This window comes from Hyperolius riggenbachi, chromosome 5 (assembly GCF_040937935.1).
Source record: "Hyperolius riggenbachi isolate aHypRig1 chromosome 5, aHypRig1.pri, whole genome shotgun sequence".
In the NCBI taxonomy this organism is placed as follows: Eukaryota; Metazoa; Chordata; class Amphibia; order Anura; family Hyperoliidae; genus Hyperolius; species Hyperolius riggenbachi.
In genome coordinates, this window is record NC_090650.1 from 157,726,409 (window position 1) to 157,741,650 (window position 15,242).

The window sequence follows — 15,242 nt, forward strand, 5'->3', positions numbered from 1 at the left end:
TTGGATCAGAAACTTCGGCAGTTAGAAGCAAAGTGGATACATCGCCTTGGAACTTTGAGCCCAGGGGGTTTAAATGAGGGTTTTACCTATACTCCCTTTATTTAATGATGTATGTTATCAAATGCTGGCATGGGGGGGGGGGGGGGGGGGGGGGGGTGATGAGTAGTTCTGTGGAACGTCTACAATGGATGTGTGGTCAGAGATATATACACATACTGTATGTTAGCTCTCATCTATGGTAATGTACAATGTAATATGACAAATTGGATAAAAGGGTTTGTGGGGAAAGAGTTGTTAGACCCCCCACCTATTCTTCAACCAATAGTGTGAAGAGGAGTGAATAAAGTAATGTGGCTATATTTGAGTGATAAGAATATACAGAATTATTCATCACACTATATATATTAAGTGGATGAGTAATAATGACCGCCGTCTAGTATGGAAACGCTAACACAGAATGTTGTATCTGTGCTCAATGTGGCTGAACATGTGCCTTAGCATGAAATTACTGTCTGTATCTTTAAATCAATGATGCTGGAGTTCAGGATTATATAAAGCTCTGAATGACAAAGAATATGTGTATTGAGTGGAGTATATATATATATGAAGAGAATCCCTACAAAGTATCTGAGAGCCTGTATGCATGGAGCATTACTTCCCCCGTTTATGACTTTACGTAATATTGCCACTAATATATAGTCTCTAAACTCATAAGATGAGCTGCATTGTTTATAAACAATGCAGCTACGAGCGAAACGAGTGCTGATTGGTGGAGGGGCGGCGATTGTGAGTGAATCCTTCAATGGAAACTACTCACGAGCGCTCCAATGAGGGATGAGCGGAGTCCTGTGACGTAAGCAGTGTAGGAGGCACATGAGTAGCTATTGACCAATGGGAGGCCTCTTATGCTTTCCTATGGGGGAAAGGGACGGCGTTTGCCGATATCAGCTGGCGTTATAGGAGGGAGTCCGCTGGTAAGAGACATGATTCTTACAGCTGCGCTTACCACACTCATGTTTTTTGGGAACAATAGCACAATTGCAAACAGTGTTTTTCCGCATCATTGCCGAGGATATGGCAGCCAATGAGCACAATGTAATGGTTGATGGATAGATGCTGCAGCCAATAGGATTATTCCTCTGGAGGGTAGATACAAAATTACCCAGTCCCACCCATCTGACCAGTATATAAGGCTGTTAAGCACCACGTCTCAGTTGATGCTTGACTGAGCTTGGGAGCACAGCTCTCTTTTTTATTTTTCTGTATATAATGATTGCAATGTAATGTTCTTATGCACTCTATACCCTAGCACTTAGCACTTTTGTCCCTGACGATGGCCCCATAAGAGGGGGTTGAAACATGTTGGATTTGTGGTGGGGGGAATTGTAAATAGCACCTAAGCAATCTTTAGTGAGGAATAGGTGGGATCAAGTATTATATGGACCCATAGGTCATATATTGATTACTAATATAAATACACCTATCTCATTTGGTTTATAAGAAAAATATATCAAATATGGTTTTAGTATAAATTAATAAAAGTTATATTTTATATCTCTACATTCTCTAACGGGGAATTTAATTGTTGATCTAACCTATACTGGGGGCAACTTTACTGGCTCACTTATGCCTGGCCACCTATACTTGGGGGGGACCTATAGCTGGCTACCTATACCGGGGGGGGGGGGCGCAATTGTTACAGCCTCGCCCTGGGTGCATTTTAGCCTAGAAACTGCACTGATCCCAAGCATACCTCCAAGTCCACTAGAGCATGGTTGCTGATAAAGGGCTGGAACATTTTGAAGTGGCCATCGCAGTCACCAGACTTAAATCCAATTGAGAACATCTGGTGGGACTTAAAGCAGTTGCAGCGCGCAAGCCTAAGAATGTGACTGAACTGGAGGCTTTTGCCCATGAAGAATGGGCTAAGATACCTGTAGATCGTTGCAAGACACTTGTGTCAAGCTATGCTTCACGTTTAAAAGCTGTTATAACTGTAAAAGGATGTTGTACTAAGTACTAAGAATGAATGTCACTTGGGGGTTGAATAAAACTGATAATGATGAGAGCACAGAAAATACATTTGTGGTTATTTCATTATAAATGTTATGTTATATTTGCCTGACTTACAAGTGCCTCTTTGATTTAATTGTAAACAAGATGACTGAAATGATCAAAATCAATGTCAAACTGGCTAAAACACTGAATTTCATTTTGAACACAACTCTGCATATATATATATATATATATATATATATATATATATATATATATATATATATATATATATATATATATATATATATATATATATATATATATATATATGCATAATTATAATAACGATACTATTCAACTAATAAAAGGGGCACAGTACCGCCGACAAAGTGATTAGAACACTATTTAGCGTTTTAAAGTCATTGTGCATATACACTTTGCTGTTCACTTAAAATGCTATTTGTGGTTTAAGTTACAAATATGTAGCAATAAATAGCATTTTAAGTGAACAGCAAAGTGTATATGCACGACTTTAAAAAGCTAAACAGCGTTTTAATCCCTTAATCGGCCACTCTGTGCGCGGCGCCATAAAGTTATACTTCTGAACGGAGTATAACGTTTTACAATGTAATTCAATGGTGCGCCAGAAGGTTTTAACGGCGCTATGCACCATTTTTTCCTGTTCCGGCAACACTAACCCCCTCCCCCCCAACAAAATTAGCAGTAGGCCTCCTTCTGGGATAAAGCCCCCTGCCCCCTTCTTCATCTGGGGGCTGGTAAAACACACACCTTTCACTGTGGAGCGTGTTTCTGCATATATAGCGACCTGTCCTTTCTCCAGTTTGAATCCTCTACTGTTGTGTACAGCTTCTGAACTGGCCACTAGAGCTCAAGGCTTACTGCCATGTGACTGCAATGAGCATGGAGCTCTAGTGGCCAGTTCAGAAGCTGCACGGGACACTATTGGATGCAAGCCAGAGCAATGACAGGTAGCTATATATGCTGAAGCAAGTTCTAAATCGGTTCCGTATCCTTGCCACGCATATCTACGCCCCTGAAAACTTCACTTACGGATCAGAGGTGTAGATATGCATCTTTGTTTGTTTACCTCACAGCTACCGGTCACGCATGCACACCTGCTTGCCTCCATTGCCATCCCGCCGGTCCGTGATCAATAAAAGGGAATATGTGTTTCCAAAGCCAATTAAAGTGCAACATATGTTCTTGTTCACACAGTGTTCTCTTAGGGCCTGTACACACTGAAAAACGCAGGCAAAAACGCAAGCGCATGCGTTTTTAAAGTGCCTGTAGTTTTAAAAACGCATGCGCTTTTGCCTGCGTTTTTTGTGCGTTTGCGTTTTTCTTGTAATTGCTGATTGGCTAAAGAATCCTTTGTTTTTTTTCTAGTTTACATTTCAACAGGAATCAGGACATTGCAGAGTCTTCTGGGATACTGACCTCTGAAAAACGCAGGCAAAAACGCAAGCGCATGCGTTTTTAATGCGTTTTTCATGCGCTGCGCTTAAAAAAGCGCAGCAGGCACTGCGTTTGCGTTTTTTTAAAAACGCATCGCACCAGTGTGTACAAGTCATCACGATTTTCATTCTTTTTCAAAAGACCTTGCGTTTTTAAAAACGCATGCGTTTTTAAAAACGCAACGCAAGCGCAGCAGTGTGTACAGGCCCTTAATAAATATATTTAAGATTAAAGAAGAAATACAGGGTGACGCATGAAAAACCAGCCAGACTGCTGCCAGTCAAAAGAGTGAGTATGCAGGCAAATTCTGGCTGGTCCCCGTTCACCTCTTATTTGATCCCTGCTTTGTGTGTCCTCGCTGGTTTTATTGAAGCCTATGTTGTCTACATTGCTGTCATATGGGTAATGCTCTCACAAGGTAGCAAATTCAGGCCTGAAAGCCACTAGAAAGCGCAAAACGCTATCGCAATCGCTGGCGATTTGTGAAAGTGTTTTGCAAACGATTTTGGGAGCGGTTTCCCTGCTCTTACACAATTCATTAGAATGGAAACGCTCCCAAAATGCTGCAAAAAAAGATCTAGTGGGTTCCAGGCCTCAGGCAACACTTAAAGGCTTCAATTAAGCCTGAGAGGATACACACAGCAGGGATGGCGTAAGGTTGGGCCCACACTTGCTCCAACGTCTGTAATTCCCAGTGATTCACTAGTGAGTTTGCTGGCTGAAATATCGTATTTTTGCGAGTGATTGTGATTTTGCTATTATTGGTATAAATAAAATGGCTCCGGGGAAATCGCAAAAATGTTGCATGAATCGCTCTGTGTGTTGCAATGCTACTGTAAGCTCACCCCCATAGCCTTTCAGTAGCGAAGTGCTTTTAGTAATCGCCAGGATTATTGCAATTGCGATTATTGAAATTACAATCACTGGGCTTGCAACATTTTGGGCACGTTTGCGCTTAATACAGAGTATAGAAGCGCTGCAAAATCGGTTAACCGTGGGGCTGGGTTTGTTTGCTGCGGTGGAGCAGTTAGGCCACATTCACACTTGCAAAACGCTTGCGCTTTTGCTAGCGTTTTGCTCTGGCAAATTTTGGCTATTAACGCGAAAAAAAAATCGCCATTCACACTTGGCGATTTTTTCACGATCGTGATTAGCAATTCTATAGCACTAAACGCGATCTCCGGGAAATTGTCTGAAAATGGTGCAGGATACAAATTGCGTTTGGCGATTTGCATTAATCGATGGCAATTAACGCAAATCGCCCAAGTGAGAACGGGCCCATAGGGTATTATGGCACTAGCACTTTAAACTGCACTAGCGCTTAAACGTTATGCCGAAATCGCCGGCAAAACGCTCAGATGTGAACAGGGCCTTAAAGAGGAACTCCAGTGAAAATAATGTAATAAAAAAAGTGTTTCATTTTTACAATAATTATGTATAAATGATTTGGTCAGTGTTTGCCCATTGTAAAATCTTTTTTCATTCAACTGTAAACAGCTATTTCCCACAATGCAGCAAGGTTCACAGACAGGAAACTGCCAGGAGTAGTACTCAGTTTCTTGTGGGAGGGGTTTCACCACAATATCAGTCATACAGCGCCCCCTGATGGTCGGTTTGTGGAAAGGAATAGATTTCTCATGTAAAAGGGGGTATCAGCTACTGATTGGGATAAAGTTCAATTCTTGGTCGTAGTTTCTCTTTAAGGTTAGCGGAGGAGGGAAGAATGGTTAAGGTTAGCCGTGAGGGTAGGTGGTTAAGGTTAGGCATTGGTAAAGGGAGGGTTTTGGCATAGCTCCCAAGTGTCCCTCTTTCAGAAGGACAGTCCCTCTTTGGGAGCCCTGTCCCTCTTTCCTCCTCATTTGTCTCTCTTTCAGGACTTTGTCCCTCTTTCTATGTAAATATATATATATTTCTCCACAAAACAATGTGTTTGAGTTACCCTAAACTTTATTCCCATCCTTTAAATTGATATATTACTAATTTTAAATTGTTAACATGATATAAAATGGACCAGTATAGAAAGGACCAGTGTGGTTTGAATTATACAACAACATATTTTTCTTATGAAATCTTTATGGTATGCGTGACTAGGGGTGTGACAGGGGCGTGATTAGGCGTGTGACAGGGGCGTGGCTTAAGTGTCCCTCTTTCTCATCTCAAAAAGTTGGGAGGTATGGTTTTGGTGTGAAAATAGGGTTATGTATAGCTATTAAAAAAACTTGTTTGTCTTCACCCAAAAATTTAGCAACTACCAAATTCTGCTGGGAATGAAAATCAAAGCAGTGGTAAGGGGCACTTAGGCTCATTAATGTACGTAGAAAAGAACTAGTTCTGTTTTGTTAATTCCTGCAGAAGCCCTAATGTAGCATAAACTGCAAAAGAAAACAAAAAACATAATGCTGGTCATGAAAGAAAGGCGTCAGCCGCGTCACAATACAGCTGCAAACCAGGTTTAGTGCATATGCTGACCCCTGACCACAACTGCACCTGCATTAATCACGTTAGCGTAAAAACTGGACCATAGCGCAACAGAAGGTGACCTGCCTGGCAGTACAATTCTGGCAGCACACATTTGACCTGGACAATATTAGGTCAGTGGTTTTAATGTTTTGGTTGATCTGTGGAGGCACAGGCTAGCTCTGCACTAGCAATGAATCTTCACGCATAAAGGGATGCCAGGGATTCCTTATGTGTTGTTGACTTTCCCTGCCCTCTTCACTGCTGTCTTCCTCCCGTCTGTTTCGCTCAGCCTGCGTTTTCATTCTGTCTTTTCGTCTTCGTTTTTTTTTGTTTTGTTTTTTTATCCCTTCATCATCGGAACAGTGAGCTGATTGGTGTATGCTGCCTGCTGGGATGTAAAATTACTTTACCACTCTGTAAAAACTGCAACAGCTCAGATATCAGCAAGATTGAACTGCCTATTTTGCTAAAATAACATCAAAAGCTGTATTAGTATAGCAAAAATAAAAATGAAAAAGCATGTATAAATCTAATATATCAGAATTGTTATGGAAAAGTGTGACTATAGCACACTCTCTGCCCTTGTCAGCTCTACAGTTTAGTGTTGTCCGGATCATGAACGATCCGAATCTATTTTGTGAGTCGAATCATCCGAATCATCAAAATGAGTGATTCGGATTACAAAAGGGGCGGGGCCAGGAGCGCCACGCCCCCTCTCAGTGGGCAGCGGGTCCTGGAAGCAGAGCAGAGATGGATCCTCTGTTGGAGGGGACTCAGGGGAGTCAGCCTTGCAGGGACAGGTAGAGGGGGCATGGGTGCCACTGCCAGATATGTGTAGAGGCTAGAGCACACATACTGGCTGAAATGTGCTGCTCATTATAGGCTGTCTGTTCCGTAGTTGTGCTCAGTGAACACATTGGAAGCTTTTGGCTCAGCTCAGCACAGCTCAGTAACTTAGCAGGCACTGTGATTGCAGCGCAATATGATCCTCCTAAACAGCTGCACTTTACTTCTGGGAATGCTTTCTTTCACTGTGCGATGTTTCCATTCAAGGTATACAGATGAACATGTAGGTGAAATACATGTAAAGCATATGATTGCAGCATGTGGGTATTGTGTGCAAGCATACCTTTCTGCTCTCTGCTCATCCCTCCTCCTTTCTCTGTCCACTCCCTGCCCTCTGTCCATCTTCTCCCCTTCTCTGTGTGTCCAACCCCCCTACCCTTCTCCTGTCCTGCTAGTCATTTCACCCCTGAATGCTTCCGTAGTAAAATGATCCGAGATTCGGATCAAAGATCCGGATCTCTTCAATGATGCGAATCATCCGGATCATTGAAAAGATCCGAACTTCCCATCTCTACTACAGTTCTCTACAAACTGCTATCCTGTGTATAGCCTTGGGCTGCCCCTGCCGCAGCCTCTGATGACTATGCACCAGCTGCCGCTAAGCAGTGCTAACTACATATTCTGAAGTCTAGTTGTGTTCTGGTTGTCAGCAGAGGCAAGTCGTATATAATTGTGGCCTCAATTCTGTTAAGGTTAGGGTCCATTTTACCGCATACACGGTAATTAATCGCATTCGGTAATTACCGTTTGCCATACCAGAGAGCATCATGCGGGTCATTTTTTTTTCTTTTTAAACGCTTCCATTGACTTACATTAAAATTGCGGTAAGTGCCTAGATTTTGCTGTCATTTTAATGCAAGTCAATAGAAGCGTTTTATTTTTAAAAACAAAAACGAGCCGCAAAAGACTCTCTGGTGTGTCAGGGCCCTTGATTAGGTCGGTTAAATGTGCGGTATTTTGCTTACTTTACCAAAAATCTGAATTCTCATGAAAATCTTTTGGATTGTCAGGGACTCTGCTAATGTATTCAATAGTGGGGAACCCATTAGTGCGATTGCGATTAGTGAAATTGCAATCGCAGAACACGCATCATTTTGTGGCATGTTTGCGTTTATTGTAAAATATAGAAGCACTGCAAAATCAGTTAGCTGTGGGGGTGGGTAGTGGTTAAGGTGTGCCATGGGGGAGTGTGTGGTCAAGGTTAGCCGTTTGCCGGGTGGTTATGGTTAGCCGTGGGAGGCTAAGGTTAGCCGTGGGGGTAGGTGCATAGCTCCCAACTGTCCCTCTTTCGGAGGGACAGTCCCTCTTTGAAAGGCCTGCCCCTCTTTCCCCCTCATTTGTCCCTCTTTCAGGACTTTGTCCCTCTTTTTTTATGTAAATATATATATTTCTCTACTAAAAAATGTGTTTGATTGACTCTAAACTTTATTCCCATCCTTTCAATTGATATATTACTAATTTTAAAATGTTAATATAAAGGAAAATGAACCAGGATAGAAAGGACCAGTGTGATTTGAATTATAAAACATCATATTTTTCTTATGAAGTCTTTATGGTATGCGTGACTAGGGGTGTGTCAGGGGCGTGATAAGGGGTGTGTCAGGGGTGTGGCTTAAGCATCAATGCCCCACTTCGGGGACACCCAATGCGCCGTTTTCGGCACACCGGGTACAACGTTTACAGGGCAGCGGGTGCGACGTTATCGCCGCACCGCGCACTATTACCGGACAGCCGCACTGCATGCGATGTGGGTGGTCCTGTGGGCTCTAACTACCTAACGCTGTGGTTTTCGCCCACAAACTGTTAAGGCCTCCTAACCGGCTTAGCGCCGGTTAGTGAATCGAGGCCGAAGTGGTGGCTGTTACTATTAGGCAGAAGACAGGAGAGGTAAGTATAAAGGCTGGTACACACGTGGCGATTTCCCTTCAGATCGATAAGTCAAATTGATAATTTCCAGCATGTGCGATCTGCTTCCAATCGAGAACAGGAACGATTTTTGGTAGTACTGATCTGAAAATCAATCCAGTTCTCAATGGAAGTTCGGAAATGCTGGAAATAATCGCCATGACCTGTCAATCTGACAGGGAATTGCATTGTGTGCACCACCAGCACTTAGGCATCAGAAAAGAGTAGGTTAGTGTTAGAAAGGGATGAAAACAGGGCAGCACGTGCTGTTATTTTGCTGGCACTGCTGTAAGCATTAAAACTTTTTACTACTGAAGGTGGTATACTTTAATAACCAAGGTTTTTTTTTTTTTTTTTTAATTAAAAGAGAGTGCGCTTCAGCCATTGTTTCCTTAGGGAGGCCCACTTTCTTTAAGTTACACTGCTGCTAGGTTTATGTAAATTTGTCTCCACCCATGACCATGCCCACTTTCCCACTGCATGGCCACACCCATTTTTGCCAAAGCGAGCTATGCCTGTTGCACATTGACTCTCAGGCCCAGTGCACATCGAGCGGTTTTTGGAGCGATCCGCCGGCCGCATCCGCCTGGAAAAATGCTTGGCTAATGTATTGCAATGGGATGGTGCACACCGGAGGTTTAAGGTTTTTGCCAAGCCGCAAACCCGCCTCCTGCTGCGCGTTTGCGGTTTGCTAAAAAACCTCAAACCGCCGGTGTGCACCACACATTGAAATACAATAGCCAAGCGTTTTTACTGGCTGATGCGGCTGGTGGATCGCATACAAAATCCGCTTGGTGTGCACCCGGCCAAATATCTGCTCTCTGCTCCCAAAACCTCTAGCGTTTTGACGATCTGCTAGCGGTTTTGGTGTGCACCGGGCCTCAGGCCTGGTGCACACCAGAGGAGTTTTTCTGAGCGTTTTGAGTTTTTAAATCTGCTGCTAATGTTATCCTATGTGTCTGTGCACACTGGAGCAATGAGGTTTTGTAAAAAAACCCCATAGCATTACATTGGGAAGAGCAATTAGAGGTTTCAAAAGCTCTTCCGAATGTAATTCTATGGTTTTTTATTTTTTACAAAACCTCATTGCTCCAGTGTGCACAGACACATAGGATAACATTAGCAGCAGATTTGAAAACTCAAAACGCTCAGAAAAACTCCTCTGGTGTGCACCAGGCCTCACTGTGTGTCCAGGGTTGGCCTGGATGTCCCAGGATCCTAGCACACATTCAAATGCAAGGCAAGTATGGTGCACGGATGGATATGGGCTGTGGGTGACCAGGGGTGACGATGGCCCTGGGTACATTTCGCTCTACTGTACTGTGCAAAATTGATGTAGGGCTGTCATCACCCCCTGGTCACCCACAACCCCATCCGTCCATGCAGGTAATCTTACCATACTCACTTTACATCTGCATGTGTGCACAAATAGGTTCAATAAAATACAAAGGTTACAGCAGTGGTGGGATCTTTTCACCACTTCTTTTCATATGAGAGCACAGCAGGCATAGATCATACTTACAGAAATCATTCCCGCATCGCCTCAACAGTCCTCTGGTTTGCTTTAATTTTTCTGATCGTGTTGCCATGCTTCCATGACAGACCTCAAGATCTGTGTTACAACCCAGCATCACCAGTAATACCGAAGACGCGTGTGTGCCGTGAGCAGGATGAAGTAACACACGTTTTCCATTCCCAACTGTCCTCCATAATGATGCCCATGATCACTGTATTCAGAGACTGCTTAACCAGCGTCTTCAGTACTTCTCCGACTGAGTCAGACCCAATGTCTTTTTGTCACATCATGCCAGAAACAAAACACAAATGCATCTTTGGTAGTCCTTGGTGATGCCGGGTGGATCTTGAGGCTTGTCAGGAAAGCGTGGCAACGCAAACGGGCTATGGAGCAATAAAAGAGCTTAACACCAGTAAGGCCACTCAATATGTGCCCACCTGTTCACACTAGGCCTGCCTTTGTTGCCTTGCTGTTAATCTGTCAATGCATCCGATGTCTGTAAGTATCGTGCAGGTAATCAAATTTAGTTTCTGTCACTACAATTGACACAATAGACACCAGAAGAAGAGGATGTGACAAAAGATCCGTTGCCATATCCATTCATATGTTGTGGTTAGTACTCAGTTCCATAACAGTTAATAGTAATATGGGTATTATTTTGCTCCTCCTAATAGATTGTGTATCACCCTCACAGGCCCCTGATGAGTCATTACATAACAAGACTAGTTGGGTGAAGCCTAGCAGCACTGTAGACGTGCACTATACGTGGACTATATATATATATATATATATATATATATATATATATATATATATATATATATATATATCTATCTCTATCTATATATATATATATATATATATCTCTATCTATATATATATATATATATATATATATCTCTATCTATATATATATATATATATATATCTCTATCTATATATATATATATATATATATCTCTATCTATATATATATATATCTATATCTCTATCTATATATATATATATCTCTATCTATCTATCTATCTATATATATATATATATATATATATCTATCTATATCCTTTTTTGAGGAAATGCTGAAGATGAAGGGTTGAGGCCCGGTGCACACCAAAAACCTCTGGCAGATCTTCAAAGCGCTAGAGGCTTTTGAAGCAGATTTTCAGAGGGATTCTAGGCATGTTGAGGCCTGGAACCCACTACAAAACGATATCGCTAATCGCAATCGCTAGTGTTTTGTATGAGCGGTTTGTAAGCGATTTCATGAGAGGTTTCGGGAGTGATTTTAAAAAGTGTAATTAATTTGCCAGCGGTTGTGTAGCGATTAGCGTTTTTAATTCTGATTGGTCCTTTCAATTAATTTTCATTTTGTTACAGTGTGCAGTAATGTAAAAACGCTTGCAAAATTGCTTTGAGTAGGTTTTGACGAGCGCTTATGCCAGCGTTTATATACTTTACATTGCAGAAACGCTAACGCTAAATGCGAAAAATGCTGCATGTCCTGAGTTTTGCAATTTGTTAATCGCAATCGCTCCAGTGGAATTTGGCCCATCCATTAACATTAGCTGAGCGTTTAGGGAAATCGTTAGCGGTTTGAATCGCTCCCTAAACACTCAGAAAATCGCTCTAGTGGGTTCCAGCCCTCAGAGAGGTTTTCTAAACATGCCTAGCATTTTTTTGAGCGTTTTTGTGTAGCATATTTCATATATTGTAACAGTAAAGCTGTTACTGAACAGCTGCTGTAACAAAAACGCTTGGAAAACTGCTCTGATCTAGCGTTTTTCCGAGCGGTTTGAGCTTTTCCTATACTTTACATTGAGGCAGAAACGCATCAGGAGCCACTTTTGCGGTTTGCTAAAAACTTCAAACCGCTGGTTTGAAAACGCTACCAAAAACGCTTGGTGTGCACCAGGCCTCACTGTTTTTTTTTAATTTGTGGCCTTCTTTTGCTGTTGAGCGCTTTACCAAATACCTTAAATTCAATACCATAAAACAGGCTGTTTTAACTCCAGCTTTGAACCTAACCTAAAGGTGCCCACTATAATAATATTTTGTATAAACTTACTAAATCTGTGTAGTAGAAAGGTAAACTGAGTGAATATACTTTAAATGGCTATTTCAGGTACAACAACAACAACAACAACAACAAATAACATTTGTAAAGCGCTTTTCTCCCATGAGACTCAAAGCGCATAAGCATGGCTCCGACCATCGTGGTACAGAGGAAGAATTTTATAAGTCTGGAAATGCCAGGCTAAACAGGTGGCTTTTCAGTCTGGATTTGAATAGCTCCAGGGATGGTGCTGTCTTTACTGGGTGTGGCAGGGAGTTCCAAAGAGTAGGGGCAGCATGACAGAAGGCTCTATCTCCAGATTTTTTGAGGTGCACTCTGGGAGTGACCAAGTTTATAGAACTTGCTGATCTGAGGTTGTGAGAGGTGTGGTGCAGCTTCAGCAGGTCCTTCATGTATCCAGGGCCCAGATTGTGCAGGGATTTCAATGTCAGCAGTCCAATCTTGAAGAGTATTCTCCATTCTACTGATAGCCAGTGCAGTGAGCGAAGGATCGGTGTAATGTGACAGTGGCGAGGCTGGTTTGTTAGCAATCTGCCAGCAGCATTCTGCACTAATTGCAGGCGATGCAGGTCCTTTTTAGGGAGGCCAGCATAAAGGGCATTGCAGTAGTCCAGCCGTGATGTGAAGGCGTGGACTAGGGTTGGAAGATCTTCTGGGGGAATCAGATGTTTAATCTTTGCAATGTTCTTCAGATGAAAGAAGGAAGATTTAACTACAGATGAAATTTGGTTTCTGAAACTCAATTCCCCATCGATTAGTACTCCAAGGCTGCGCACAAGGTTGGAGCTGTTTATGTCTGAATTCCCAATCCTGATTGGTGTTGCTTTAGGATAGCGCTGTTTTGATGGCTAGTGTTGGCTTTGGACAAACAGGACCTCAGTTTTGTCAGCATTCAGTTTCAACCAGTTATCATTCATCCATGCCTGTAGCTCAGCTAAGCAAGAGTTTATTTTTGGGGTAGGGTCTGTTCCACCAGGTTTAAAGGACAGGTATAGCTGTGTGTCATCGGCGTAGCAGTGGTACGTCAGGCCATGACGTAGGATAAGTGTACCGAGTGGCAACATGTAGATTGCAAACAGCAGAGGGGATAGGATTGATCCTTGTGGCACTCCGAATTGTAGAGGTGCAGGTTTGGACATTATAGGACCTAGGGATACTCTCTGTGTTCTGTCAGTCAGGAATGATCTGAACCACTGGAGGACTGATCCACTGATGCCACAGTACTCCTGCAGTCTGTTAAGCAGGATTTCATGGTCAATTGTATCAAAAGCCGCTGAGAGATCCAACAGGATTAGGATGGAGGTAGTGCCTCATATTACAAAGAAATAGTAAGATTGTACAAGAAAGATTGTATCATTAGTTGGTATCGTTTTCCCGCCAATAGACAGCAAATTCGATCACTGTGATCGAATCTGCTGTGAAATCGATGCGCAAACGCTGACCGAACAACCAATTTCCGTCCGAAATCGATCGTTCCCATAAATCTGTCCGCGCGGAAGATTTCGCTCGATTGCCGGCGGGTCGGGAAGTGCGTCGATAGCGGCGTTCCAATGTCCCACGACCGACGCTAGCGGCAATACATTGCCTGTTCCGCCGGCGCATGTCCCGCTCTCCCCGCTGTCTCTTCTCCGTGCTGGGCTCTGGCTGGCTTCACTTCTTCCTGTCCCGCAGGGGCGTTCCTAAGGTCCTTGGAGATCGGGGGCACCTGTGGGCACTAGGTGGGGGGCGTATGCGACACGCGCTGTGGCAAAAATGGGCGTGGCCATGCAGTGAGTGGGCGTGGCCATGGGTGGGGCCAAATGTACGTGAACTTAGCAGCGGTGTAAGCTACAGATGACGGGCCTGCCCATCAAAATATTGGATGGAGCCCCCTGTCCTTTATTTAGACAATTTACAATCAGTATAGGCATAGATCAAAGATGTATACGCACGAGAGGGAGCACTCCACTGCCGCTAGTCTGTCTGGTCTAGACCAGAGCAGCGGCACGCAGAACTTCCCCGGCATTTGGAGCGAGGAAGAGGTAAGTCCTGCCCGCTGCCAGCCGCCGCAAATTTTAGTTCTGGAGGGGAGAGTCAGGGAGGGGAAGCCCCAAGGTGAGGGAAGAGGGGGGAGACATTACCCCTTTCACCCTCTGAAATAAACAGGTGGATGTCATCCACCCGCGTTCACGCCCGACTCGACCCCTGTGCTTAACCCTCCCAGTGCTGGGCATTGATCCTCTTTTTCCACTTAATACATTTATATTATATATTTATTTACATTACATCTTGTCAGTTAACCTAAAATAATGTTCCGTAATAATATATTTATGCTATTATAACTTCTCTTTTCTGTATCAATACAGCAGATCTATGACTTACCACAGCAATTCCCCTCACACACTGCACTGTCTGAGAAACCTCCATAACTCCTCTTATTCTACAACAGCTTAAGAAGGAATCTGCACTATCCAGTGATTTCTTAAGATGTCTGAGGCCTCTTGCTCACTACATGCAACACTCTTGATAAATGTCCCCCTTTGTTCTGAAAGAGAGACAGTCCCTTAAAAAATGGGACAGCTGGAAGCTACTGCCTTATTATTATATTTTTAAATAGCATTTATATTAAAATCAATGGAGATGCTTGGGGAGGAGGGGAATGAGGAAATCAAAGGGCAATCACAGGTGCCTCGGGGTAAGGAAATGGATGGTGTCATTGTCTAATATGGGGAGGCCATCAACATTTTACAATGATGATTTCTAGCAAAGCCACTGTTCTTTCACGTTTCAATGCATTCTGATATTTCATTTTTTTTATCCCTTACTTCCCTCTTATTCTCCCTTGTCCCACATGCACGCTGGTATTGTCCAGCATGACCGTCACTGTAAGAGTAGGGCTCGCTCACCTGAAAAATTCCAGTGCACATTGGACTAGGGGGTACTCTGCAAACCTCTATGAAATGGGGTCATAAATGCTTGCCTCTGTAT